The sequence below is a fragment of the Macaca nemestrina genome, chromosome 10 (assembly GCF_043159975.1).
Source record: "Macaca nemestrina isolate mMacNem1 chromosome 10, mMacNem.hap1, whole genome shotgun sequence".
NCBI classification, from domain to species: domain Eukaryota; kingdom Metazoa; phylum Chordata; class Mammalia; order Primates; family Cercopithecidae; genus Macaca; species Macaca nemestrina.
Genome location: NC_092134.1, coordinates 67,334,205 through 67,340,183, shown reverse-complemented (window position 1 = coordinate 67,340,183; position 5,979 = coordinate 67,334,205).

The following is a 5,979-nucleotide window of genomic DNA, read 5'->3' as shown; positions in this document are numbered from 1 at the left end:
CAATCCCTGGAGTAAGTAGTAGCAGCATTTTACAGATGAGAAAAATCAAGAGTGAGAAATTTCCACATGATCACGCTGTAGCTGTTTTGTGGAACCTAGACCTGAAGTCCAACTCACTCTAAAACCCATGTTCCAATCAACTCAAGGATCCATATCTTCGTGAATTGAAAACTCTAAGAATTATGTCCTTTATGAAATATGATTTGTGAGGCTGAGGCAGAGGGAAGAAAATGCCTTATCATGAGTTGAGGCAAGTATTTAATAAACCTTGAGTTTGAATAAAAATGTTGGATGCTTTAAAATCCCCTCTAAAATATTTGCACTATTGTTATTTAAATGCCTGTATTGCCAGTTGTATCAAGTCACTATTCTTCAGTAGTACCGTTTGCTTCAAAGAGGCAAAATTCACAGTGCAGAAGGATGAAACTAATTTTTTTCCTTAGAGAAAAAGAAATGGAATTTCTCTAAATGTCTTAAATACATGGTATAAGAGAATGCAGTCTGGATGGGAAAAGAATTTTCACTTTCAAGAGGAACTTGATTTTACCCATGGGCGAATAGGTGATTTTATCTGTGCCCTGAGGCGTTCTCTTCCACTTCTGCTTTTGCAATATCTCTGCTTTGTTTTTGATGAGGTTAGTTTCCAATGGGTTACAGTTCTTGTACTATCTGTGCAGAAATGTACTGTCTGCACTAAGCTATAGGATTTTTATGAGGATGGCCTTCAATGCGTCAGATTAGTGGCTACTTGATTGACAATTTGATTCAAGTATAAGGCAAGTTCAAAGAGGATCAAAACTATTGGTAACCTGGTAAAATCTGGTTCTAAGAGAACTCAAAGAGAGTTCCAAGAAGCTTTCTTGAGTTAACAGCTGTTCTAATAGACCTGGGTCATTGGTTTCCCCTGGTTAGTATGCATACAATGGACCTGATTGAAAGGCTAAGCCTCAGAGATGTCACTTTGTCGCTTTGATTCTTGATAGCCTATGCCACAGTTTGACCTTCAAAACACTCTAGAATCCCCCCAATATACCTTTCTACCTTCAGATGACAGCCTAAGCTCAACCTCTGTTCTGCCCCTCTCTTCTTGCACTTTGTCCTATGTTTCCTTTCTTCCTAAAAGGAAATGTGATGAATAATATAGTATATAAATCTCTTAGATGCAAAAGACGGAAACTTAATTTAGCACAGGAAAAAGAAAAGATATTTAATTGGCTCAAAAAGTGATGTCAGTTGCGTCAACTAGTCTATCAGACACAGTTGCATCCAGGGACTCTGATAATATCAATTACATTTGTTTTCTCTACCTTTTGACTCTGGTTTTCCCAGCATTATCTCCATTCTCCCAATCTCTACCCTTATGTTGGCAAGAGAGCTTCCAGAACTGCATGCTTACAGCACGTCTTCTCAGCAACTTCAGTAGAAAGGGAGATTTTTTTTTCCTTAAAGCTGCTTTGTCAAAAATTATGAAATTGGGTTTACAGATCTGATTGGTTCCATGTCCACACCTAAAGCCAAGAGTGGCCCATCCCCAAAGCCAGAAGTGGAGTCAGCTCCCCACAAACTGCATGGGGTAAGAATGGAGACAAGAAATTAGGCAGCTGTCATCAGAAAAAGGGGGAACGAACGTTGAGTGATAAAACAAAAACGATATGCACTACAAAGATAGGGTCCTCCTCACTCCAGAAGTCAAGTCTTGTGAGGGAGATATATACATACATAGTTAATTACATCTTGTGCCGTCCTGCAGATCTTCATATTTCCCAAAGAAGTGTATCTGTACAATAAGTATTGCCAAGAGTTTATTTTACTGCACTGCTATTTTTATGAATTGCTGCTGTTTTGAGGCAGAAATACTAAAACTGATTTCTTTATATCCAATCCCATAAGAAATTCTTTTAATTTTGAAAAACAAAAGAAATCTCATGCCTGACAACTATTTTATTTTTCTGACTTTAGGTCTTTGTTTTCATGCATACATATATTTTTTATAGTTGAAATTTTGGTGGTAAACAACATTTTGCATTCGATTTTTTAAAAGTTATATAATTATAAACATCTTTCCCTATTGTTATAAAAACAATCTAATGATCTGGTCCAGTGATTGCATAATATTCCCTTGAGCAAATCTCCTATGGTTTCCTTAACCATTCTTCTATAGTGAGAAACGTAGGTGGTTTCCAAATATTTACAATTATACAATCCATTGCAGTAAACATCTGTGTATATGCAGAGATTTTTTCTGAAAAAATTACTTCCTTAGATTACATTTCCTAGAGTAGGATTACTGGGACAAAGAGTTAAAGTATACAAAAAGGGTTACAAACAAGGGATTTGAAATCAGATAACCCTGAGTTCAAATCCCAGCTAGGTCATCTATGTGACCTGAGACATGTCACCAATCCTGCTTTTCTGAATTTCCATATCTTATCTATAAAATGGGCATGAAGATATCTATTTCTTAAGGTTGTTGACAGACTCATATGGAATCATTCATATAGAGTATTTAGCACAGTGTATGACACACAGTAAGTACCTCCACAATTAAAGTTAATATTGGGGCTGTTGTCCTATGACTCTTGATGATATATTATCACATTGCTTTCTTAGAAAATTTTACTAATATACACAGAAATATACCCAGTTTTATTACATTTGTAATGAATGTTTTATTATACTTGTCATTCTTACAATTTACAATTTCAAATGGTACTACAAGGCATTTTAACTGGAAGTTTTCTAATCACTAAATAAATTAAACTTTCTGCATGTATTTTAAAACCTATTGTTCTGAACTAAAAGGACACTATCCTTTCAAACCTCAAGCAGAGGGTCACTTAGGATTGCTTATTCTCAAGATTTTCCTAATCAAAAAATACCCAAATGATAGAATGTGTCTCATCCACAACAGTGACATTTCATGGCAGAGTTTTTTTTTGCCTGAGGACCATATCCCTTGGACGTCATACTAGAATTGGAAAATACATGGTTTGAATAAGTCTCTCAGTTGACTTACCTCATTCAGTTAAGAATCACTCATCTAAATAAACATATACATTCAACTGTATCAATGGTTTAACATAGAAATATCCACACCTTTTCATCATCCCAGTTTTTCTATCTGTGAATGTGAGATTGGACAGTCCATAAGATTCGAGGATTTGAGAAACAGGCAATACAGAGTGGGTGTGTGTGGAGGTCCCCCTCAAATGTGAGCTCAGTCATACATGTGCTCTACTTCTTATCAATATAGAGACTCAATTCTACCCTTACCCCTGTAGCTGCAGCAAAAGCCAGCAAGTACTGGGGTGATAGGAGAGTGACGTGGTGCAGTGAGAGACAGAAGGCTCATGAACACTTGCTGACACAATGATTGGTTTCCCCACCCCTCCCCTGACCCAGAATAGAAAGGAAATACAACCCTGAAGGACCATGGATGGCCCCACTCTCAAAAGGCCTCTCTTCACACAGGGTCAGTGTTTTGGGCCCAGGTAGGACAGAGGAAATCATTCAGTCAATAAAAACAAGCAAAAATAAGCAATGAAAGAAGGGAGAAGTGGGAAGAGAGGCTCCACGGGAAAGGAGAGGCAGAGAGCTAATTCATAAAGGAAAAAATGTAGTGTTGCTATCTTCTTTGCCATCTTCAGCCCAGAAAGAGAAATCAATACTGGATTTCTAAACCCGTAAGTTGGCCTTATAATATGGACTTCCCAATACTACTCCCAATACTCACTGAGGGTGGGGAATATGTAGCAGTTTCTGTAGTTCATGCACACCAAAGATCAAACTGAGCAACCCTTGGTATGATAGTGATGGAGTTATTGCTTTAAACCATAATTCCTGTCTGATAACATAGCATGAAACAAGCCTCCTAAACGACTGAGAAGAAATTTACATCCAGTCAAACAGGTTACAGACTGAAGTAGAGTAAAATTCACCTGGGAAAGTCAGATAGGCTTCTGGCTGAAGATGGCATTAGCTTCTGCACTCTCCCCAAGACTTAACTAAAGCAACAATAAAGAAAAAATTTCAAAGCGTATACCCACAAGTATAAAGAGAAAGAGAAAACAATAATAATGAAATTTTGGAAGGGAGAAAGCTGTTGGACAAACGGAAAGGCATTTGGCAGACTTGAGAGCTAAAACTTAAGCCAACAACTAGGAATGCTGACGAGCAACTTGAATTACACTGGGGGCCCACAAAAGCCTTAAATATTGGTGGCACAACATCTTTGGTAGCAGGGATGAGGGTGAGATCGAAAACAGAACTGTTGGAAGTATGTTTAAGAAGTAATTAATCCCTCAACAGATCCTTCTATTCCACTCCATGCAGTTAATCAATTGCTCTTTTTCCACCCCAGCAGAAGACAGGAGGCTCAATCTCCAGGAGTAAAACATAGGGTCCCTAGACTGGAGGACACCAGGCTCAGTCAAGTGCAATGATGTTATGTTGAAGACATAAGGAGTAAGAGAGAAGTGACATTCTTTATGTTGAGATTACCCAGACGACTTCTCCCATTGAACCTCCAGAACCCTGAAATGTAGGCAAGAGTTTGGAAAAGTCTTCTCCAGTTCATGTGATTAGCCTTTGTGAAAAATCCTCAACAAAATGGCCCAGCCAGCGACTAGTCCACACACTCCAAACCACTCCCACATGCACAGAGCTTCCAATCAGCAGGATGAAGTTCTAATATTAATATAAGCAGAAAATAAGGATCACTAGACCTTTGAAGAAATCCTCTAATGCGAAAAAACAGGGGCCCAAGCAAACAAGGAGAATAAAACAATGCAGGGGAAACAAACTATACAGTAGAAAAAAAGTCAAAAACTGCCCTGGAGAGCCTAAGAAAGATCAAACAGTTGTGACACAAGAATAGTAATCTGTTAAAAAAGGATATTCAGAGAACAAAACAGGGATCTTGTATATTAAAACATAGAATAGCAGACATAAAAACTGAATCGAAGGAATTCTCCTTCCTTCCTTCCTTCCTTCCTTCCTTCTTTCCTTCCTTCCTTCCTTCCTTCCTTCCTTCCTTCCTTCCTTCCTTCCTTCCTTCCTTCCTTCCTTCCTTTCTTTCTTTCTTTCTTTCTTTCTTTCTTTCTTTCTTTCTTTCTTTCTTTCTTTCTTTCTTTCTTTCTTTCTTTCTTTCTTTCTTTCTTTCTTTCTTTCTTTCTTTCTTTGAGACAGAGTCTCACTCTGTCGTCCAGACTGGAGTGCAGTGGTGTCATCTCGGCTCACTGCAAGCTCTACCTCCCAGGTTCACGCCATTCTCCCGTCTCAGCCTCCCAAGTAGCTGGGGCTCACTACCATGCCTGGCTAATTTTTTTTTTTTTTTTTTTTTGTATTTTTAGTAGAGACAGGGTTTCACCATGTTAGCCAGGTTGGTCTCGATCTCCTGACCTCATGATCCAGCTGTCTCGGCCTCCCAAAGTGCTGGGATTGCAGGCGTAAGCCACCGTGCCCGGCCTCAATTACATTTTTTTAAAGGTCAACATTAAGAACTTATTTACTATTTGTCATGTCTATTTGGGTAGGGAATACCTTAAAAGATGTCATTTTCAGATATGTATTAGCAAGTAAGAGTTCATGTGGAAATTCTCTAGATGTGTCCAATTACCATTAATGTGTGGAGCTTTAGAAAAACTTATAGAGACCAAGTGCAGTGACTCACACCTGTAATCCCAGCACTTTGGGAGGCCGAGGCCAGTGGATCATCTGAAATCAGGAGTTCAAGACCAGCCTGGCCAACATGGTAAAATCTCGTCTCTACTAAAAAAAAAAAAAAAAAAAAAAATACAAAAATTAGCCCCAGGTGTGGTGGTACACGCCTGTTATTCCAGCTACTCAGGAGGCTGAGGCAGGAAAATCACTCGATCCCACAAGGCAGACGTTGCAGTGAGCCGAGATCACACCATTGCACTCCAGCCTGGGCAACAGAGTGAGACCCTGTTTCAAAAAAAGAAAAAAAAAGAAAGAAAG